We start from the raw sequence: 24,170 nt of genomic DNA, 5'->3' as shown, positions 1-24,170 counted from the left end.
TGAGTTAGGCCGATATTGACGTGCTTCCGTACATTTCATAAGCCTGCTTGTCCCTTTTACCTTTAAAATTTGGTTACAAATCCCAAAAGCTATCGGCGAAGGCAATTCCGCCGATGAACCTCCCCGTCCGTCCACACGACACAAGACAATCCTGCGAGAGGTCGGTGAAGCGTGTGGGTCGCTCTACTATACTGCTGCCCAATCGGTCCCTGCCTGGTCCGCCCTCCCAAGAAGCCACACGAGCAAGAATGAATTCAAATCACTTTACTGTTTCGGCTGGTCGCTGTGCCTTGCCGCTGCAGTCCTCGTCCGTGTCTTGCCCCAGTGCCTGGCGGAATCTCTCGTGCACTCTGTCACGCGCACCGGGCCGCCGGCCACCGCTCCTGCCCCCTCGCGCGCCGTCGTCCTCCTCGGCTTTCCACACTTCCCCCCCCCCCCTCAAGGCCCGGTCTTCGGGGGGGCCCCGGGTGCTCACTGGTTTTGGCCGAGGAGTTGTTCTACCTCGGCCATGATGGCGTCGTCGGAAGTCGAGGGGGACGGAGGGGGCTGGTACACGACACTGGCCCGATGACTTGGCCCGCAGGATGTGGTGGCGGCCGGTGTTGTGGGGGCCGTCGTGGTGGCGGGTTCGATGGCGGCAGCTGCGGCAGCCGGTGCGGTGGCACGGTTTTCGGGAGGCCGGGCTGGTTGAACGGAGGCCAAGGCAGCGGGAGCCAGGAGGTCCGGGCGGCTTGCCCTCAGGGTCTGGACCGCTGCCGCCACGTGGTCCGGGAGGGGCTGTGCCTCCAGCAGGTCAGCATGTAGTCGACCTGCTTCGTGGGTTTCCAGATGTATTATGGGGACCCCGCACAGCCAGCAGGTGTCAGGCGCTCCCAAGACCCGTGGCGCCGCCGGCTGGGTGTGGCCACGGAACGGGAGTGGGACTTGGTGGTCGGGCAGGCCAGGCGTTGGTCTGGGTTGATGCTTCCAACGCCGGCGGGAAACGAAGTGGACGGCCCCTCCTTCCTCCCACGCCGTCCACGTGGCCACGGTGTGGCAGGGGGGCCGACTCCAGGCAGGTCCCCCGGTCGTAGACGGACCCGCTCCGTGGTGCCGGGGCTCCGTCGCGGACGGCCCTGCCTGGTGCCGCGATGTTGCTGCGGACGGCCCTGCCCCGTGCCGCGCAGGCCTGCCGGCTGCCGGGCTCGCGGTACCTGCGGAGCCCGGGTGGCGCTGGCCCGCTCCGCCGTTCGGCCATCCCCGGTGTTGACGCCCCCCTGGGCGGCCGCCCCGAGGGTTTGGTCGACCGGACCACTGGGGTCCAGCCGCCCCGGGGCCTGGCCCGTCCGGTGGGCCTCCTGGGTATGGCCCCCTGGGGCGGCTTCTCCAAGGAGGCATCCTGTGTAGAAAGAACACTGTCAGACACCGGAAAATCATCACTTTCTGTGGCCGAATGTGGCGGCGGCGGTAGTTTTCATTCACTATGTTCCCCATCGCGACGGTAATACCCCTTCAAGTCCGCGATGTGAACTGGACCCGACTCCTCATTTGTATCACACCGAGTGAGTTTATAAGTAAGCCGTAACATTCGCGTCTTTACCTCATAGGGCCCTTCCCATCTATGAGCAAGCGATGCGGCGAAACCGCTAACTGCGTTACTCAGAGGGTGGGTTCTTCTCAGGACCAAGTCACCAACCTTGAATTCCAAGTGCCTATGGCTCCTGTCATACTGCGCCGCTTGCTCGATCCTTGCGGCATCAAGATTCTCTCTAGCATCGTGCAGCGCCCCAGACAAGCGGTTCGTTAGCTGTTCCGCATGCCTAGAGAGCGGGCGTCCTGGTGTTCCTTGGTTGCTCCGTAACTCGTTCTCCAGCGGAGACGGGATCTCTTTACCCAGGTTCAGAAACGCTGGCGTGAAACCAGTCGATCTGTTCACAGTATTCCGGATGGCAAAACCCATCTCAGCGATGTGCTCATCCCAGTCTCGGTGTCTCTCCGTTAGCGCGATCAGCATGCTTTTGATATTACGATTCACACGCTCAGTGATATTGGCTTGGGGATGGTACGGTGTTGTCCTCTTGTGCTTTATGTTCAGCGCCAAGCAGGAGTCCACGAACACTTTACTAGTAAAATAACTAGCGTTATCACTAATGAGACACCTGGGTGTTCCGAAGCGTAGGAAAGTATCCAGTAACTTTTCCCAGATCCGCTCTGAAACCAGCTTCCTCAGTGGGTACAGCTCTGCCCACTTTAAGAAATGATCGGTAATAACCAAGAGGTACTGGTTTCCCCGCGGACTTCTCGGCAGTGGGCCGATGATGCCGCAAGCGACGATCTCCCACGGGTAGTGACTCTCCACCGACTGCATCAAGCCCGGAGGCTTGCCCCCTCTGGGCTTCGCTTTCTGGCAGGCTGGACAGCTGCGGGCGTATCGGAGTGCGTCTTGCCTCATCCCCGGCCAGGTCGCGGCGCGGCATAACTTATGAAAAGTCTTGCTCCACTGCCATGACCTGCCAGAGCCGAGTCGTGGAAGTACCCGATAAACCTCTTCCGTAGCTTCCTGGGAATCACCACCCTGAAGGGAGACTCATTACTCTCCCCTTCATCGATCGTTGGGATGTAGCGAAGCAATAAGCCGTCTTCGCCCAGCAGATATGGATCAAATTGATCATTAACTCGACCGCCAGCCTTCCCGGTGTCGACCGCAATTTCAGCCAGTTTACCCAACACCCGCTGGCAAAAACCATCTGCTTTCTGGGCCTCGACAAGCTCTTCCTTGCTGACCACTTCACCCCAAGCGACGATCCTTTGCTCCTTCGTGCCGCGCGCTAAGGCTGCTACGAGTGCCGGTTGCTTCGCCTCCTCCCAACCGTCCGTGAGGGACCTCACCCCTGCATCCGGAGACATTCTCCTGTTCTTCCCGCGCTTCTCGTTACACTCTGGTTGCGTCACCTCCTCCCAACCACCATCCTGGGGCGCCCGAGAGAGCGCATCCGCGACCTTGTTGGTCGATCCCTTTCGGTACTCAACCGTGTACGAGTAGCGCTGCAAGGTTAGTACCCAGCGGGCCAGCCTTCCCGAGGGCTCTTTTAGCCTCTGAATCCAGGTAAGTGCTGCGTGATCTGCCTGAATAACGAAAGTCGTACCGTCTAAATAGAGGTCGAACTTCTTCAGAGCAAACATGACGGCCAACCCCTCCTTTTCCGTCACGCTGTAGTTGCGTTCCGACGGTGTGAGCGTTCGACTAGCGAATGCCACAGGGCGCAACTGTCCATCGTGCTCCTGTAGCAATACTGCTCCGACACCGTAGTCGCTCGCATCTGTCTGCACAACAAAATGCTGATTAAGATCTGGTAACCGAAGGCTAGCGGTGCTTGCTATTGCCCTCGCGAGAGACGAGAAGGCAGCACCCTGCTCTGGACCCCAGACCCACCTCGAGCCTTTCCGGAGCAGCAAATTCAATGGCCGCGCCAGCTCCGCGCACATCGGGATGAACTGCCGGTAAAAGCCAACCATCCCCAGAAACCTTTGAAGGCTCTTTACATCGTGCGGTGGTGGATAATCGAGAATGGCCCTCAATTTCTCATCGTTCGGCTTCAAGGTACCATTGTCTACGACAAAGCCCAAAAGATTTACCTTTGAGGCGGCCAGTTGCACCTTTTTTGGATTAGTTGTTAGACCGGCCTCACTCATTCGCCTTAAAGGAGCTGTGCAACGATATTCAATTGGAATGTTTTTCTCTCTACACGAGCTTACTGGCACACCTGGGACGCAAGGATACTCACACGCAACGCCATTGGCCAAGAAACTCCTTTGTTGCGGTGTAATTTCGAGGACAAAAGCGATCATTTTCATTCAATCTCTCCTTTGCGAAATTTGATGACGTAACTCGGGGATCGCAGTACACCCAATTGACGATATTTGAATGCGGTTCATAGATTGGACCCGAGCATTGCGTGGGCACTCGATTTGGGCTCGTGACAATTGCTAGCTCGAGAAGCATTCGGGTTGTGACCCGTGTCCAATCGCTGCAACGACGACAACAGCCGAGCCATAACAATGTCTGGAACTCAGCGCGTGTCCTGCGCTTTGCCAACCCCAGCGCGTGGCTATGATCAACACTGGCGCCATATAATTGGCTCCAGATCACGTGGCCGCTTGTTCTGGCTGCGAGTTGAGGGAATGAACGCTGCTCGTTTTTCTTAAATTTTTTTCTGGGACTTCTATTGCGTGGGGTGAAAAACGAACGCGTGTTTCATAGGTCATTAACGTTAGGGATCCGTTTTAAGCGGTATTTGTGCACAGTACAAAAATTGTTGCATCGCTCCTTTAAGACGATCTCGAGATGAGTTAGGTGCTCTTTGAACGACTTGGAGAATACCACAACGTCATCCATGTAGGCCATGGCGAAGTTAAATTTCGCATCGCCCAGCACGATGTCCATGAGCCGTTGGAAACTCGACGGCGAGTTCGACAACCCAAACGGAAGACGCGTAAACTCAAATAACCCCCTGTAACAGGTGAACGCCGCCTTTTGGACATCGTCTGGCGCCACCTGGATCTGGAGAAAGCCCCTGCTACAATCCAGCGTGGTGAAAACCCTCGCGCCTCCAAGCGAATACATTATAGACTCAATAGAGGGAAAAGGATACGCGTCCCTTCTAGTGACCTCATTAAGTCTTCGGTAATCAACGCAAAGGCGCACGGTGCCGTCTTTCTTTGGCGCCAAAACTACTGGAAACGCCCAGGGACTCTGCGATGGCCGCACCGCCCCTGTGTCCAGCATCTCGTCGAGAGCCGCGTCTAGGAGGGCCCGTTTATGTACGCTTAGTGGTCTAGGATTACACCCCCACGGCCTGGCCTCTCCTGTATCTATCTTATGTTGTAAAACAGTCGTAAGCCCCGGTCTCTCGGTAAACATAGCTGCGTGTTGGGACAAGGCGTTCGCTAGCATCCGCCGTTGGTCGGCGGGCCCATCGAAAGACGCAATTATCATTTCGACGTTCCCGGGCACGACTCGCGCAGCTAATACCTGCTCCTGGTGTGACGCAGCGAGCGAACGTTCCATTCCCTGCACCAGAGATGATGGGGCAACAAAGGGAATAAGAGGAGAAAACGCATGATAACGATACCCGTTGTTCCTCAAGTCCAGGATTATGCCCTCACGACAGACGAAGTCCTGCCCCAAAATAACAGGAATCGACATACCGGGCAAGTAAACGAAACGTTGCCTCCTTCGTCTGCCGTCAAGGCCAAGGTGAAGGCGGATCGCCCCTTGCGCTTCGGCCAATCCTGTCGCTAAACGCAGCGGAGTTACAAGTTCCTGCGCGCAAAGGTTCCTGTTACGGCAGTCCTCGTACACATTATCGCCAATTAGAGAAAGGGTAGAACCGGTGTCAATTAGTGCCGAATATTCTCTACCACCGATCTCTACACGCACGTACGGGCCCTTCTCAGGTGTCGTGCTCTGAGCCCGACACGCCGACGGGGCCATCGCCACGCGGTCGCCGGCCACAATTTCCGCCCTGTCGGTACACTGATACTGGGCCTCGGCAGCGGCCGGCAACCTCGACTCAGAGGACCTGATTAGTGGCGCCGGCCTCTGGCGTTTCCCTGGGAACCCTGAGAACCAGACGCTACCCACGTGCAATGCCGCCTGATGTGCCCAAGACGGTGACAGTTGTAACACCTGACTTGTGGCCGGTCGTTACGCGCAACCTGTCCATCGTTAAGGCCCGTTCACACTCTTGCAACCGAGTACGACCGAGAGAGACCAAACCGGTTTTTAAGCCTCTTGCGATCTCTTAGGACCAGCTCCGCTCAGCGCATCCGGTCTCAAGAAGTCTTTCTCGGTCGTACTCGGTTGCAAGAGTGTGAACGCGCCTTTACTCTCACGCGACACTTCACCTGTGGCAAACCGCGGTGAGTCATGATTCCCGCGACTGTCGTGACCAGTCGCGCCTCTGCGGTGGTTGACCACTGCGCCACCCCCACGGGTCTGCACTCGGGCCGAGTTTGCGTTGGCTGCCCTGCGCCTTTGCTCGTAAGCGAAGGGGTCCAAAGCCCGGGGCGTTATAGTTACCCCGTGACCGCGCTCCGCAACGGCCGTATACGCTGTCCGCGACTCAATGTGAGTGTCTGCGGCGCGTCCTGCCCACGCGCATCTTGGCTCTAGGGACTCCTCGGCCCTCGGAGGGGGGCGGTACTGCAGCTCAGCGAGCAAGCCCGCTTGGACCGTTCGCGCCTCTCTGGCAAGTGCCTCCAGATCCGCGAAATCCCGTCCGCGCAGATAGGCTTTGAATCTAGGGTGACATTGCCGTATCGCTCTAGCTACCTTCTCTGCGTCAGACGCGGATGGTTCGGCCCTCGAGTAGAGCTCCTGGAGCGCGCGAACGTACTCCACGAGGCTCTCGTCGGGGTGCTGAGTGCGATTAGCTAGTTCGTCCCTAATCCGCATCTCGTAATCAGGGGGCAAAAATTCCTCCCTAAACCGCGTCCGGAAGTCCGCCATCGATAGGAACCGTCGTTGCAACCGTCTCCAGCGCGACCCGTCGCCCGTTAACGCGATTGGCACGATCTGCACCAAGGCCGTTTCGTCTGATGCTCCCAACGCGGCTACATACGCGTCTAAGTCCTGTAAGAAATCGTGGACCGATTTCCCGTCGGAATATCCCGCGTAGGTCGGCGTCGGTACGGACAACCGCGGTCGGGGCAGAGACATAGGCGCGGCACTCGCGACTCCTGGAGTCGTCGCGATTTGTCGCGAGAACGTCTCCATCATCGCCGTCATGGCGAGCATAAACTCGCCGATATCTGCCGCGCCTCCAGCTGGAGCTGGTGGTAAAATCCCAGCATCTGGAGATGCTCGCGTACTAGAGCCTTCTCCGGCCCCCGCAGCGTCAGACGGTTCCTGAATTCCGCTCTCAGACGAGTCGTCCTCGTCCCTATTGGGGGTCGACCTCGTCTTGGGGGCATCGTTAGCGTTTACCCTTCTACACCACGCTGAACGCTCAATAGATCTGTGTGACTCCCCGGGACGAACAGAACAAGCAGCAGACCAATCGGGCCCCACGTTGGAAGCGCCAGTTGTGTGGGTCGCTCTACTATACTGCTGCCCAATCGGTCCCTGCCTTGTCCGCCCTCCCAAGAAGTCACACGAGCAAGAATGAATTCAAATCACTTTACTGTTTCGGCTGGTCGCTGTGCCTTGCCATTGCAGTCCTCGTCCGTGTCTTGCCCCAGTGCCTGGCGGAATCTCTCGTGCACTCTCTCACGCGCACCGGGCCGCCGGCCACCGCTCCTGCCCCCTCGCGCGCCGTCGTCCTCCTCGGCTTTCCACAAGCGGTGGCGCAAGTGTTTCAGACACTGGAATTTTGTTCCTTGCGTGTTCATGAATTCGGACGATATTACATCCCGCTTTCAAGGCATTTGAAGTGGCATTGATATCATGGGCCATTGGGTGGTCGGCGAATTAGCTCCCGACCCCGACTCTGCGCTGCCACTCTGCATGCGCTGGTTCGCAGATCTGTATTAAGGCCGGTTCTCACATGCAGCGAAGCGCTGATGTAGCGCTGCTCACGTGCCGTCAGCTGCTTATCGTCTGCCATGAGCAACAGTTTTGACGGTGCGATACAAAGCTGGTGAACGCTCCCGTCGGCACGTACCTAGCACGAGGTCAGCGCTATGCTTGTAGCGCTCCGCTGCATGTGTGAACAGGCCTTTAAAGGCCCTGCGTCTGATGATCTTTGAAGTGCACGGGGAATAGGGTTGTTTTACATAAATGTAGCTTCTTCGTGAATTAATTATATAGTTTATACGCTTATGCAAGCAATTTCTTAGAAGATGCACAACTACTGGAAATTAGTTTGTATGGTAACAGCAAAAACGGCTGAATTGCCCCCAGTTGCCTGTATGATATGTATTGAACTGCCCAAAATATGCACAGCAATAGTGCCGCAATTTGGAATGCTTATATGTTTTCCTGGCATTCTTTATTCCAGCCTTGGGTATTCGGAAAATACACCGTTTAGTCTGGAAAAATTGTCATTTCGCTTCCTCAGCCTTCTAACTCCCTACAGCTGGACTCTATGACAACAGAGGAAAACAGGAGTAAAAGAAAGCATTCGAACGTCTGTCCAGTGGTACATGCAGTACTAGTAGCAGAAAATGTGGAACCTGTGAAAAGCGACAGTCTGCGTGAGAGAAGCTTCTGATATTTTAGCTTCAGAACAATTCGATTTAAGTAAAATCACAATTTTAGGGTTTAAGGGACTATTACGAGCAAGACACCTTCGTTTACGTTACTTATACATTACTTGAGGGTTGATATAAACAAGTCCACAGATACCACACGTGTAGTCCATTGAAATACTATCGGAATCCAGCAAAGGTCAAATGTGAGCAATGTATGTAATAAATGTTCCTTGCTTTTGTTTTTCTTTTTTTTTTTTACTTTGCCTTTGCACTTGGGCTGTCTTACTAATGATTCTCTCCCCATGGCCCAGACTGTATTTAGCATGTTGCTCGAGCAGCATGCAGCTTTTCTGCTTCGGCGATCTTGTTTAAAAACAGAGATACAAGAAAATATAGTATAGACGCTTTGCAGCAGCTGTGCATGGACGCCGCCATAACTGACCTTCTTCACTTCATCCTTAGTATAGCAGGTCAGGTTATTGCCACATTAGATTCAACTGTGTCCTTTTCTAAAGCATCGGCCTTTGTAGAGGATCGTCAACTACCGTTTCAGTTGCTCGGCATCTCGGTAAGACAAGAGAAGGTCAGCAATGGCGGCTGTAATTTGGCGCGTGTGTAAAGCGTCTATACATAACCTGCCAATTCATTCATACCACCAGCAGCATTTATTGTGCAAGATGTAAATCTATAGTGATGCTCCTGCAATTGTGGCCATATTTCTTTACTTTCATAAACCAGCTGTGACTCATGCGCTGCCTGCCCTGTCAAGCATGCTTAAAATGTTGGTTGAAGTTTCGCCTGTAGCTACAGGCCATACCTCAATAAAGGCACATATAAAAATTTACACTTCCCACGAAAAACATGCCAAAAAAATTAAATAGAAACAAGCGCGCCGTCAGCTAGCCTCGTCACAGCCTCCACAGGGCGAGCGCGGGACGAGTCGGGGAAAAATTCTCTCCTCGCCGTGACGTCACCCCGATTCGCCGTAAGGGGGCGCCACGCGAACTTCTCGGGGCTAACAGGGAGTTTTCGTAGATGGTTTTCGCCGTCCCGCAACGCGCTCCGCAACCCGCTACGATAGCCGGAACTCTACAGCCGAGGTCATCAGCGCGCAGGCCCAGTAGCGGCTTCTTCGTTGGGAGGGCTTAGCGGAGGAGAAAACACGGTCTACGAAAACTCCCTTATAAGTTATAAGGGAAAGGGCAAGCATGCGAATAGCGTCTCCTCCTATCGGCCAGTCTCCGTCAGATCGATCATGTGCGGGACTTTTGAGAGACTGTTGAATCGAAGCATTTTAGAATACTTCAAAAACATTATTTCCTCGTCTCGGCATGATTTTAGGCCAAACACGAGCTGCGAAATCGCCCTGGTGACCATCACGCACTTCATCAGTGATGCATTGGATTATAGCACAGACCTCATCCAGTTGGACTACAGCAGCGCGTTTGACACCCTTTTTCCCCTTAATTCCCTTTCCCATCGACAGTGACAAGTGCGCCCAGAGCGTAACTAACAACAACGTCAATTTCCTAATAAACATCGCTTCAACAACAACAACAACCTTCCATCGCCACCTTCTTCTCCGGAAGCTTGTTGTGGCGGGTTTACGCGGCTCCCTGCTTCGCTGGGTTGCGCATTTCCTCATCAGACGATCACACAGGGTAGTTTTTTACGGGCCCTCATTTGACGACTTTGGCGTATACTCGAGTGTGCTGCAGAGCTCGGTGTTGGGACCCACACGATTCTCAGTATATGTCAATGATATGCCTAAGACTAGGGGCACTTTCCTCGTCCGGTACGCAGATGACACGATTATACTGGCCCGTATGAACTCACCTTAATCCAGTTCTTTTTTTTTTTAAGATCACCTGGCAAAGAGTGTAGGCTGATCCTTCGCCAAACGCCTAAGATGCAGTCACACGAAAAGTGCCTCTACGCGCTTCACCATGCAACAAAAAAAAAAGGCGGAGCCACCATTTTTTTACACTATCTGGAGCACCCATGTCGGTGGCTACATGCCTTAAGATCCTATAGGAGTACACTGACGTCTACCCTCGATTTTAACCTCCACATCTTGATCGTCGTGGCGAAGGCCCATCAGACCCTTGGGCTCATCACTCCGGTATCTCGCTTCTGTGGCCCAGAGGCTTTTGAGGTTTCGTACACTGCCCTGGGGCTTTTGTGCATTGAGTACTGTGCGTCCGTCTCGAGTCCCCAGCAGGCACAACTCATGCAGCGTCTGGAGGGGGGTCAACGACGCGCAACACGAGCGCTTTTGGCGCGCATAATATACCACGATACCTACCCTCATGATACCTGCCTTAAACTCCGCCTGAACAAGCGCTCTGGGCAGCTAGACCGGCTACTGCCACGCACCATTTCTTCCTCGCAGCTGCTGTTGAGGCCTTCTTGTCGGCTCCGCTGGATGTGCGTTCCTTCATTCCCGAAGACAGGGCAGACTCTGTGGTCATGTGCAGCGTGTTTTCGAGAACCAGAAACAATTAGAGCGTACAAGTTGCGTTTTGCGCCTGGGGGTAATGTGGTGGGAGACGCGGGTACATAAGACGTGCCCCCCAGTGCGTCTGGTCCTGAAGGGCGCCATGGGGCGGCGCGTTTATCCCGGAACCGGGGCTTCCACGGCGTTGATTACCACGCGCGGAACGTCTCGCCCTGCGATGGTGGGCGGTCGGAGTTGAGGGCCCATCCGGCTTCCTCGCCTCCCGACGCAGTACGTGGTACTACTGGTGGGCTATGTTCGACGAATGTTTCGTTTCTCCTGAAGAGAAACGAGATTGACGGAAGTGACGATATCGCGCCTGATTGATTAGAGGCTCAAATGACGAAAGTTCTCTCTTTCGTAATTTGAACCTCTAGTCAATCAGACGGGATATCGTCACTTCCGTTTATTTTTAGGAGAAATGAAACATTTGTTGAAGATAGCCCCCCTGGTGCGCACGTCGTGGCTATGTGCTTCGTACTCGAGTGATTTCCGCTCGGCGCGTGCTTCGGCTGGGGGTCATTGCGGACTTAGACGACGTTGCCTGCTTTAGACTTTATGTTATCACGTGTTTGCCAACTTGTTGGTTTTGCCTCCAGTCCGGCAAACAGTCTATGATGTGATGTGTAGTTTCTAGAGGTAAGCTTTTTCTGCTCCGGTTACGGGCAGCACGTGCTCCCTATATTCTATTCCCCAAACATCTACAGTGCCCACAAAAGCTTTGCCGCGAGCGCGTGGCCTAGGAAAGTGCCTTTTACGCGGGAAATTTCGTACAAAACAAACATTCGGCAGATCTCGGCTCACGAGCGTCTGCCCTGCAGTGTAAATATTACCAGTTTTTCCTTTTTTTTTTTCCTTTTATGTGGATGGGAGGTTGAAGCTACAAGCGCGAGCATGTTGTCATGAACGATGCTTAAACTTCACAGTGTTGGGTGTCTTGAGCTTGGCAGCATGCCCCCCCTGCCCCCTCCCTCCCCCTCTCGCCCCCTCCCCTCGGTTCCGGAGCCCCTGGCCGCTCCCGAAGTGCCGCCCGCTTTTCTGCTGCTGCTGCTTGATGACAGTTCATCGTCAAGTTGCTCGAACAGCTCCTCCAGCAACAGCGGTTCGAGTAGCAGTGACGACGAGGGTTGCTCGTGTGTCTCGTACGAATTTAACTGCCTTTTCGGATCTCCGCATAGGAGGCCGAAAATCGAGACATACTTGGACACCGTTCGTGAGTATTGTAACCAAGAGCCAAGTGCGCTACTCTGATGCACATCGCTTATCGACATGCATCTTTCACATCATGATTAACTTCGCTCGTGCGATGAACACGTGTTGTTAGCGTCGCGATTGCGGAAACATGTGCTTTGAGATCCTAGACCACGGGAAAAGGATTCCCGGGAAGGTGCATGACGGAAGGGCATTTGCCGATTTCATAGGAGCGGTCATGTTCTAATAAGGATCCGAGGCGGAGGGACTCCGTTCGGATCGCGTGCTCCATCTAAGATATGGTTTACTTATTGTGCCTACATTCGGAAACATGTCAACACCCAGGTCTACTAATCCCGGTGGACTCCAAAACGACCAGCGGAATTCGCCATGATTTAGTGGTTTTCAATGACGCACCGGCTCAGCAAGTTTATAATTGGAAAAAAGTGGTGAATTTGGCTAGTTGGTTCCCCGACACATCTTGGTCCAGCCACACACTTGCAAAGTCGGCCACAGAGAAACTCTACCATGAGAACGACGAAACAGAATGAAAGGCTTTGGCCGGCTCTTTAAAAGAGCCATTTTCTTTTTTTCTACAGTACAAACTTTTGATAAATAAAAGAAAAGAACGACCTAGAGCACTGGAGCGTACGGGAAAAAAATAAAAACGGTAGAGGAGGGCTTGTGAAGTGGCATGCCAGATGACCGTTGTTTGGAGGCTGCCGTGGTGCTTTCAGCATTTCTCCTCGTCGTTACCGGCCACGGGACGGTAACGACGAGGATTCCCAAGGATTCCTCTTCGACGGAAACCTTGGGAACAGCGACGCCCTCCTTCGAGGCGTAGAGAGTCTCGAGGATCTTTTCCATGTGCCCACCGACTTTCTGTGCTCGCGCTCTTGGTACAGGACCGTAATGTCTCTCAGCTTGCCGTAGTTGAAGTCCTCGTCCCCTTTCAAGCCGTCCACCCTGGCCTTCAGCTTGTCAACTTGACTCGTAAACTCTTCCAACTTGCGCGTGTTTTTTTTTTTTTTCATATTTAAAAATAAAACTGGAATTGACAGTCAAACTTACTTAAAAGAACCATATTATATTTCTAAACGGAATGATCATGCTTTCAAAATTAGAGAGCACCACGCCAGGACGAACACGTACGCCAACTCTTTTTTCGTTAAAACGACACAACAGTAGAATGAGCTGTCGGAGCTGCAAATTTACAGTAAAAATTAAGTTTTTTTTTTTTTTTCAGCACTGTAACTCCCTTGCTGTAACGCTCTTGGGCACTGCGCGCGGTAATCTCTGAATAAAGAAAAAAGTGTCGACCCCTCCAGCATCGCCAGGTATCCAGGTGGCAGCGCCGATGTGCTTTTGAGACGGGTCCCAACGCCTTTCTCGTCATTGGCTTGGTCGCGTGCACTGGCCTGTTGACGGCCACTTTGTGAATGTTGGCGATGCGGAAGGGCCCCGACGGATGCAGCCCCAGATAGGGATGCGCCGCCGGTCCTCCTCCCAGTATAGTATACTCCCGGCTAACGTAGTTGGCGCTGAAGAACTTCGCTTGAACCACTGGACAAACTCAAGGTTGTCCTAGAAGCGGCCCTTGATCATCCGGTTCACGGGGATGTGCTTGTCGACGCCGACGCTTAGGAAGGAGGTCTACAACACCTTAAAATTCTGGATGTACTCGTATTCCAGGTTTGTCTTGACCTTCACTTTCCTCAAGCTGACACAACCTGGGAACAGCATGTCTGTGAATTGGCAATAGGCCGCACCCGAACAGAGCTGCTCGATCTTGGTGCGATGCTCACGGAGGCAGTCGTTCGCCCAGTTGATCATGTCGTGTATGCTCAGGTTCTCCGTCAGGCGGAGCTGTGAAACTGAGCTTGCTCCAGTAACGTTGCTTCCGTGCCTATATTTTCCTTCCGCTCTCCAGCGTTGGCGGTCCCGTCGCGCGTTTCTACTTTCCGCCGGCTCCTCGAGGCGGGTCTATGTCGTGTGCTAAACTAACGCCCCTCTATCCTGGGAAAATGTGGCTTGAGACACGTGCCACTTCTGGGAAGAACATGGCGTCAGAAATCTAGCTCAATGATGCGCTGTGCCGCCATGATCTTCCCAAGGGCTGCACTTTGCATGTGCCTCGTGCATCGACGCACACTGCGCTACTTTTAAAACATGTAGGGGCTTTATGCTAAACATCTTCGCTCATCCTCCTTCACTGAGTAGGTGGGCTCATAATTTTTTATTCTAATTTGAATCATATGTTCATTTTCTCTAATTAAAAACTTAACCATGAGATTTTCTTTTATTCTCCGGCTTATCGTTAAAATTATCCCATTAAAATATGTCCCCTTGCTGTATTACTGATTTGCACAAACCTCACTATTGTTCTTTTTACGTAATTGTTCTATAAACCTGTTCAAACTAAAATCAAACACCCTGCATATAGACGACACAAAGCAAAAGGAACGCCTTCCAATGGCATGGTAAGAACAAAACGATGTTTGTTTGTTCGTTTGTTTGTTTGTTTGTTTCCTTTTTTTAACCCACACTGGAAGTTCCGCTATTCAGGTGACGGATGCGGGCGAAAGGTTGTAGCTCCCATTTGTTACTTTCCCGAAAGAACCTTTTTTGGGTGAAATGCACATTTACCTAAGTTCGACGTTTATTCCACGAGAGCAAGATGGTAGTTCTTGACAGACAATCAATGGGGCCTACTTCTGATGAGCATGCCTTGAGAACCGCGCGCTCAAATATGAATCTCTCCCCGTATACCATCACGTTTTGTTGTTATCGACGGTTTCAACAAGGAATGACTCAATCCCGGGTCACTGAACAAATGCATTTTCCTTATCATTCTGCATAAATGTGGAACATTTCGTAAAGAAATAGTTTGTTCTTTTTATTACTTTATATACTGATTCCCTAAAAAAAATGGCGCACTTCGGAGAGGACATATTATAATCGTTTACAAGTGGTGAATTCGGCCACTATTTGTTCTTGGAATTGTCGTGTGCGGAGTGCAACTTCGTCTGCTTTTTTGCAGGGGTTGTGGTGACGTCAGAAAGACGGCGAGCTCTGACTGGCTCGCTCCCCGATTTTCTTCGAGCTTGCCTAAAATTTTATTACGATGCTTAGCAAAAGCTAAACAGAGAGCAGAATTGAATGCAAAATATTTAATCTTGAAATATCTTATTGCATATTATACAAAAATGTTCTAAAAGCCGGGATTCAAAATGATAAAGCAAACCACGCCCACTTGACGTAACAATATTAGCAGTTTATTCAAACGTTCTCTCCCCTGCGGGAGACATCATCAGCGCGCGCGTTCAGGGACAGGGCACATCGGTGTGCGTTCAGGGACATATTCGTGTCCCTGAACACGCACTGATGTCTTCCGCCTGGGAGACAGACGTTTGATTGAATTGTTAATATGGTTATGTCAAGTCGGCGTAGTTTGTTTTACATGTTTACACTGTGTAAGTAATGCCAAATTTTCTGCCTAACAACAATATGAAATCCGGCTGTTCCAAATAACGTTTCCGACATCTTATCAACAAGGTCTAACTTATGCCGACGGACATTGCTGATCGTCAGTTTTCTTTAATTTGAGGCGTGATTTGTCATGCCCATACAATTTCTTCACAGAAGCCCTGGCCAACAACGGTAAGGTGTCACATACTCTAGTGAAAAGTTACAAATCCCGTGTTTTTTTTTTGTTTTTTTTTATCTTGATACGTTTTTTTAGTAGTTTAATGCGAACTTATTTTCCAGCCTGGTCAAGTTCAGTGAAAATCCCCCTTACCGCTCATTCACACTGGAAGCGGATCCGCGTTCGCAAAGCGGTTGCGAACGCGGTTGTATAAAGATCCAGTACAATTGCACGCGCACTCGATGACATCAAGTGCGCTTGAAATTGTACTGGATCTTTATACAACCGCGTTCGCAACCGCTTTGCGAACGCGGATCCGCTTCCAGTGTGAATGAGCGGTTACTCTAGCTGGATACGCACATCTAGGGGCGGACGCAGGTATTTCCTTGTATGGGGCGGACGCAGGAGAAGGGGGTGGGGATCAGCGTATCATACATGTTTATCCCCCCCCCCCCCCCCCCCCCGTTTCCCCGCCCTAAAGTTTTCTACATGGAGAATCCAAAAGGGGGGTCACCAGACGACCACTGAGGCAGACTAACTTCCGGCTGTATAGACACACACATAACAATTTGCAATTTTGGGGTCAGGACATCCGGACACCCTCCCCCCGAATCTGCCACTGACTTTGTCCCAATCACGATATCTCTACTCGCCGTTAAAAAAAAAACACCAGTTTTTTTTTTTTTTTTTTTTTGAGAACGGTTGTGCACGAGTGGCATATTCTTCGCACCCTCCTTCAACTATGTGCGACAGGCCTAGCGTAGTTTCACTTTGGCCAGCTCGAACACTCACGGCGACGCCGCGCAGTTGATGAAGCCATGTTGTTCCCGCACACGCAATCCCGTGCACGACCAACACGAAACAGTTACATGCCTCGGTTGATTGGCGGGCGTTTAACTTCGTTGAATGTCACGCGTATGCACGTTTCCACTGGACCGTCAGGTAGAGCGCAACACACCTTTCGCCACAGAGGCCAAATAAAACGAGATGCGGTACTTTTTCTTGCTGGGTATGGTCCAAAACACGCACCGATCTATCTTACATCCAGTTTTCGACATACCTTTTCCGATTTTTCGCCGAGAAAAACATAAAAGACAACGGGAAGTTCCGCCATTCCTTGTTTATGTTTACCATGGAATACAATAATAATAATAATAATAATAATTTAATCGGTTTATAAAAACCCAAATGATAAAGAAAAGGATTTTGCCCATACCATAGAGGCTAAAAGTACCCCCTACTAAGATAAATAAAATAAATAGTAAATCACACTGAAACTGCACACCGGATTAAGGTCCAAATGTCCCCGAATGTCTTATTTTAGGTGGAGGTTTCCACACTTGCAGAATTCCTTTATGTGCTCTTTTTCTTCAAATGGCCCTTGCGTAACTTCGCTTGGGAGGGAGCGTTAGAGCTCGGTGGCTCTAGGGAGGAGCGTACTTCTGTGACGCTTTGTTCGTCCGAGGAGTGGTGTTGTATTCCTAGGAGTGTTGTTTGTTCGTCCGAGGAGTAACGGCCATATCCTACGCCATTACTGGACTATGTGAGGAAGAATCGCTCTGGCGGACTACAGTCCGCCAGAGCGATTCTTTCTCGCATAGTCCAGTAATGGCGTAGGATGGCCATTAAGCAAGCAGGCTATGAGGCGAAGCGAGGCCACCAGTCTAAAGAGAGACACGCGGTTCCACCCACACCTCCGAGAAATTCAGAGGTGTCCATATCTCTGTATCGTGGGAGCTGTAACGGCGACTGGCGGCGCAAGATAGCGTAGTCGGCTCGCCGTCGTACGCTTTCCGAAGAAGCAATCGTAGTGACCTGCCTCGTGCTCCATACAGACGAGAAGTACTCAAGCTGCGGAGGCAGCAGCGCAGTGTACAAACTCCGCAGTGCCTTTGGGCCAGTCCCCCTTGATGCACGTTGCACGAGGCCCAGCGAGCGTCGTTCCCTGGAAAGTACCTCGCTAATGTGATAGGAGAAATTAAGATGCGGATATAGCGTCATCCCAAAAAGCTTCATTCGCTCCGTCCCTTTGAGTGCAGTGCCCCAGAATCTCAAGTCTGGAGGGGGCAGGGGCTGTCGGGTGGTGGTGAGATGACTACCATCACGGAGCACTTTGCAGTGTTGAGGGGTATAGTTCGTTTGTCACAGATCCACTTTTGAACCTTGCAAAGGTCCTCCTTGCTTGTAAGGGCTTATGTTCCTGTTGGGCAGAAGAAGTGTTAGATTGTCGGCGTATAGAAATGGCGTCGAGTTAAGGGAACGAGTCATATCATAAATAAAGGTGGTCGGGCCAAATACGCTGCCTTGGGAGATGCCCGAGATTACCTGTAGGTCTTCGGACTTGGTTCCTTGGAATACAACTCTCTGGATTCTGCCTGCCAAGAAATTTGCGATCCATTTGTGAGTGCTGCCTGCTACGCCAATGTTCAGCAGTTTCCGCAGTAGAAGGCTGCAGTCAAATTTGTCGAATGCCTGTTTTAAATCCAATTGAACCAACTCACATGCTGTGCGGTTGTCCAGAATATTCCGTGTTCGAACCTTTCTTCAACTGTCGCTCACCGGCACCGCTCGTGCCTAGTACAGCTCAAAGTGCCGTGCGCATCAGGTTTTGCACGGCCACCGCCTTCTCGCTCGCAGCGCCCTCTGGACACCAAATCATTTCCCCTTTTTTAAACTGGAACATACTCAGCAAGTAACTTCAAACCATTAACAGCAAGTACTTGTTTGTTTAGAAACGTCTGGCGCTTTTCGTCACTCTTATGTCATTTTCTGAGGCTTGCGCCGACCTCGCATGGTATACCGTCGCTCTCCGTCACTCTCATCTCATCTGCATACATCAGCGTCTCAGCATCTTGAGTTGTACGGCTGCTTCTTGGCCTTGGGACTGTGGATGGTGCAGGCAAGGAGTCCTGTGGAGGGTAGCTGCCACCTGTGTTGTCTTCAAGTGCGCTGTCTGTCGAAGCCGTAGCAGACACCATTGCTGCCTCGTCCGGAACATCCGGAGTCTTGTGAAGGTGCTCAGAGCAACTGGTCCTGATGTCTTCGCCACACCTGACCCGGGGAGACTTGCACCTTGAAAGACACTGGACCTGTCTGGGCAATGACAGTTCCTGGCTGCCACTTACGACCACTTCGAGAGCCTCTGGCATAGACTTGGTCTCATGCAGTGAAAGTCCGCTCTTGGCCTTTGTGTAGAGGGGTTGGCTCGAAGTTGTTTTCCGCAGGTAGTTTGAATTCATGGTCTGAGTAAACCGTTCAGCAAATCCATTTGTAGCAGGATGGTATGGTGCCGACGTGACCTGGGCTATACGATGTTATTTAAAAAGCTCGAAATTCCTCAGGCACGAACTGGGGCTCGTTGTCAAAAACCATGGTTGTGGCAAGCCAAAACGTACAAAGCACTACTCTGGATGATTGCCTTCTACGTCGTGGACTCTAAGATTAACACCTCTGGCCATTTGGAGTGAGCATCCACCAGGACGAGGAACATTTTTCCCATAAAGGGTCCCGCCAGATCCACATGCAGCCTCTCACATGGACATGTCGCCCAGGCACAAGAGTGTAGGGGAGCAGCGGATGGGTTGTTTCGGTGAAGCTGACACACAACACGTCCAAGTTCCCTTTCAATGTCCTTATTAATTGATGTCCACCAAACATAACTCCTGGCCATGTCCTTAGTGTGCACAATTGGTCCCCATGAAGTTCTTCTAAGACCCTTTTCTGCAAAATCTTCGTAATCACCACCCCATAAATCCCACATGAGGCATCCTTCATCTTTGGTGAAGCGAAAGCTCGCTGATGCGTACGTGAAAGGGCACAGACTCTGGATCGATTGCGTTCTGGGCTCCAACCTTGCTTTACTTTTTCCACGACCTGACTTAGGCGAGGGTCTCTGGACGTTGCCCGTGCAATGTCTTTACATTTAAAAGGGACATTATCAAAGTACTCACAGTAGAAGGCGTACGTTTTGTCGACAGCGTCGGTGTTGGGGTCGTCTCTTGCTTTTTGCAGTCTTGATAAGCAATCTGCGTTGGCATTTTCCTTGGAAGACCGGTGGACGACGGTGTAGCGGTGTGCGGCTAGCTGACAACACCATCTCTGAAGCCGCGCTGCTGTCATCGTAGGGATCCATCCCGGTCGTTGGGCCTAGGATTTTCTGTAAGGGAGGGTGGTCAGAGATTAGCGTGGAGTGATAGCCATACAAATAGTAGTGGAATATCCTTATTCCAAATATGATAAGTAGGCCTTCTCTTTCTAACTGAGAATAATTTTTCTCGTGCACAGTCAGGGTCCTGGAAGCAAAAACTAATGGCCGCTCCGTTCCATCTTCAAACACATTGTACAGGACTGCCCCTACTACATACGCCAATGCATCGCATGCAAATATAATGGGTCGACACGGGTCAAAATATGTTAGGACTGGTGCTGGCGTCACAAGCTTATTCAGCGAGTCAAAGGAGTCCTGACAGTCTGTGCTCCATTCCCATGCTGCATTATTCTGCAGTCGGCAATTCAGAGGATACAGGTTAGTTGCCAAGTTCGGTAGAAATTTGCCATAAAAGTTAGCAAGCCCGAGAAATGAACGCAACTCTGCCTTGCTCTTTAGAGTAGGCGGATCTCGAAGTGGAGTTACTTTATCCTCCATGGTTCGTAGACCATACTGACTGATCACATGACCGAGCTATGCAACTTCCGTTTGGAAGAATGTGCACTTTTATTTCGGAAGACGCATTCATTTTTTTTTTTTTTGTAATCGGGTTAAGACCGCTTTTAAGCTTTCAAGATGCTTACCCTTCGTTCTGCCCGTCACCAGGATGTCGTACAGGTAGCAGGTGGTCTGTGGCAACCCTTGGAGTACTTGATCTATGGTTCTTTGAAAGATGGAAGGTGCAGACGCTATGCCAAAGGGAAAACGGTTCACTTGGAACAGCCCCAACTGGGTACGTCCTCTCTAGACCATTACCATTTCTATAGTCAGTGACATGTTTAGAATGCAGGGTGAGGGAAAGGAAGGCTGGGGACTGGAAAGCGGACGCAACGCTGGAGAGAAGGCTCTAGTGTTCTGTCTGCTTCCTTTTCATCCTTCCTTTCCCTCTACCCAACTTTTTAGCCAATCGCTGACTATTAGCCCAGAGAACGAGCACAATCGTCCTATAGCAGTTGCAGAGTAATGATTGGTTGCTTTGTCATTGCTGTGACGTCACGGTGAGGGCAGCAATTGTGTTTCCCTGAGACTGTGTACTTTATGATAGCACGAAACAATATAAAAAGGGTATCAAAAAGACAAAGTAAAAATGACATTCATGGCCAGCATCAGCAAATACTCAACCGTTCTGAAAGGTGACTAGACAAAACTATTCTCGCCGTGACACCACTTTCGAAGGCCACCAGAAGGAGCCACACAAACTTCTCCTCGCTAATAGTGAAGTACCATGTTAGCAATTATACACTGTACCTCAAATGCTGCTTTTCAAACGTAAAGCTGTTAGTATGGGAAGGCTGTGACAGGTCAGCTACACCATGCGGCTCCATGCGGGAGTCGCACCGTGGTGTTGCAGCCAGCGGATGACAAGACTTTGAAATGTCTTACCACAAACTGCCACATTCAAATAATTACAAAGATGGCCAACCAGGAACAGTCTTTCCACTTCTCGTAACAGTCACGCCTCCCAGAGCAGCGAAAGAGCAGAATGGCCGAAGTGTCCACCATCATTTCTAAAACATGTTGGCGCACCGAGAGCACCACATAAAGCATGGGGCCGAGTTGGTGCGGTGCTAACCTTTTTTACACTATACCCGGAGTCAACTTTTTCGCGCCACGTTGTCAAGGCCTGAGTAGCTTCCACTGCGCTCCAGCCCCACACAAAAGACAAGAAAGAGTGCGAAAGGGATTTCCTTTCAGAAAGCAGCGAAGAGGAGGAGGATGCAACACTGGGAAGGTAAATCTTTGGCTTCCCTTTCTCACTTTTTGTACCCCCTTGTCAAGGAGCGCACTGGAAGCTACGCTGGCCTTGACAAAGTAGCACCGAAAAGTTGACGCCGAGTTCACACACTAGCGAAAATTGTAAAAATAGCAGTGATCACCCTTTTCCCGCTACATACAGCCACTCTGAGAGCAAGCAAGCTAGGGCGACCTCAGAAATTGAAGAGTGAACCATGCTCCTCTTGTCAGTTTGCTGCATATCGTACCGTAGCAATTTTGGATTCTCATACACAAGTATAGAAAGGAGATAAAAAGAAAGCGTAAAGAAGCGTCTTCGTGTTGACATGATTGGATTCGAGTTACTTCAGTGGCTCATATATCCCGTGAGAGCACAGATATAGCAATGCAGGGTACTGGTAAATTTTCTAATACCGACGTACCGATCCTTCACTCTGGAGTGAAATTGGATAAACTTTCGATCACAGCCACAGATCTATACAAAAGTGGAGAACTGCATATTGCACCATAGCGTAGCACCGATGTGGCAGTTGAATGAGTGGAATGACCGCTGCAGACATCATGCCTCTTTAGCTGTTGGCCGCTCCATATAACCTACTATTGCAGCAAGTTGTACAAGATAGCAGCCTTATCAGGGCTGCTGTGTTTTGTCTGATATCTGGATCATACATTTTCATCAGTTGCATTCACAAGCATCTGAAACAATGACGATAGAATTACCAGAGTACCGAGGAACACATAGAAACCAATCCAGGAAGTGACTGCGAGAAGCAATCAACTCAAAATGCTCCGCACCCATGCTATTCCTCATCTGTGGTCAATTCAAAGCAATGTGATTGATCAACTTCTCTAGGTAGTTAGCATGTGGCAATCGATACAAGATTGCCCAGTGACTCAGCCATTTCAATTGCAGCAAACCGGGCTAAAGCAAACATTTAAACCAGCTTTCAGGTGAAAGATAAACAAACCGCACACTTCTGACGATTATACCTGTGTCAGCATCCCAGCAGAATTGCAAAGCAGGCAGCCGAGACTCCTGTCAGATCCTTTAGAACTTCATTGTGCTCATTGTGTGATGATATAGGTGGAATTCACTAGACGTCATATTTGAGGTAACTGCTCACAGCACACGCTCGAGAGGAGTTCCCTGTCAGCTCTCGGGCAATCACAAGAGAAGAAGGGAAGGAAAAACTCTCTTTTCAACGGGAATTTCCTTTGTATGTCCCAGGCTTCCCCAGACGTCGCAATTCTCTCTCTAGAAGATTATAGAAGATTAGCTTTCACTCAAAATTTGTACAAAAGCAGCTTTCCCCTCTCTCTCTTCCCCGGTGGTTTGAAAGCAGCAGCGAGCTCAGCTAGGACCGCCAGAAGCTGTTGAATCCTCGGGACTGGAACTGGTCCACATTTACGGTCCCGATACCCTTCTCGGATGCCTCTTTCTGGGGGGCAACAATGTGATCACACTGCACTGAGGCCTCACAGTCATGTGAATAGAGGACACAGCTGAGAATGACACAAGACAAAGGCAGGCTACAGCCACCTGCATCTGTTTGTGTTGCGACCTGAAAGAAACAGCAGGCAGGATGATTTATTCAGTAAGCCAGGCCCGTAGCCCGGGGGGGGGGGGGGGGTCTACAGTTTATCTGGCACCTCCTCTCCTCCCTCCCTCATCCAAACCACTTTGACAAAGGCGCCTCCCCACCCCCCAATTAAAAAAAAAAAAATCCTGGGTACGAGTTTCTAGCAAGCGCTTATTTTATGTCAAACAAGTTTCTCTTACCTCCAGCTTCTCTCTAACATCTGCAGCACCATGAAGTGGCGATGATTCTTCGACCTGAAGGAAACAAGCAGAAATAAACATCCAGATTCATCCATCAAGTGTTTATTTCACGTCAGAGAAGCCTAACTTAAGACACAGGTAGACTATAGCTATGAGGAAACATATTTTCTCTTACCTCCGTGTTCCCCCTCGACATCTGCATCTGAATGGAGTAGTGGCAGTTCTAACTGTGGCAGAGACTCCTCTTCCTCCGCTTCGCACGACAGATCAGTACTGGACGTAGCCTTTTTGTTGAACGCTGCATCATACACTCGTTTTCTCCACCTAAATGATAAAAAAAAAAAGTCGTGACGTCGTAATGAGTCGCAGCGATGGCTACGAGCGCGAGCTCGCTCAATGACCCACCTCGGCTGCACGAACTCTTCGCAACAGGACCAACTGCCAACGCTATAAGCTCGCGATAGCAAGGAATGCTTCCGAAAAGGAACTTCTCGTGGGATCCGTACGCTAAACTGGTCTTCACCGCATCAACATATTGCGGAGCGTGGTTGCCATTTGTCTCCATCTAAATCCAGCCTTCTCCCGCTGTCGGGTGGCACACAGAGTTTTCGTAAGGCCTGTTGAGGCATAAATATGAGACTTACCCTTCGTAGCAAAACTTCTTGTCGCTCAGCTACCGCAAGCGACCAGCGGTAGGGCGGTGGGAAAATTGTCGGCGCATATTGTCACGGGTGGTGACCAATAAACAAGAAATAAACAGGAATAAATAAACGTTTAATGTGGCGAACTTGTGCCAAAAAATAAAAGGGTACAAAAGATAAGAGCGTCGCGGGCGTCGAAGTCGGCGTAACAGCAGAGTCGAACGCTGGGGCGAAACTGACTGTGGCTCGCCACGCGGAGCCCCTTATGTACACGAGTGGTCTTCTGGAATAATCGGCGTGGA

At 51.0% G+C, this 24,170-nt stretch overlaps 1 long non-coding RNA gene and 2 pseudogenes across 1 annotated transcript; all 3 read right to left on the bottom strand.

Moving 5' to 3' along the window:
• Positions 1–417: 417 nt before the first annotated feature.
• Positions 418–1,537, bottom strand: LOC120844372 (annotated as a pseudogene).
• A 10,956-nt stretch (positions 1,538–12,493) lies between these two features.
• LOC115328697 lies at positions 12,494–14,632 on the bottom strand (annotated as a pseudogene).
• A 2,903-nt stretch (positions 14,633–17,535) lies between these two features.
• On the bottom strand, positions 17,536–23,542 carry LOC115328706. Its single transcript, XR_005716384.1, has 4 exons — positions 23,403–23,542; positions 23,228–23,281; positions 20,298–20,402; positions 17,536–19,662 (listed from the first exon to the last, which is right to left on the bottom strand). It is a non-coding gene; the product is annotated as an uncharacterized LOC115328706 (long non-coding RNA).
• Between the last annotated feature and the right edge of the window lie 628 nt (positions 23,543–24,170).

The sequence above is a fragment of the Ixodes scapularis genome, unplaced genomic scaffold (assembly GCF_016920785.2).
Source record: "Ixodes scapularis isolate PalLabHiFi unplaced genomic scaffold, ASM1692078v2 PGA_scaffold6__148_contigs__length_123643588, whole genome shotgun sequence".
Taxonomy (NCBI): Eukaryota; Metazoa; Arthropoda; class Arachnida; order Ixodida; family Ixodidae; genus Ixodes; species Ixodes scapularis.
Note: the sequence above shows the minus strand (reverse complement) of the source record. Positions and strands in the feature narration are given on the sequence as shown.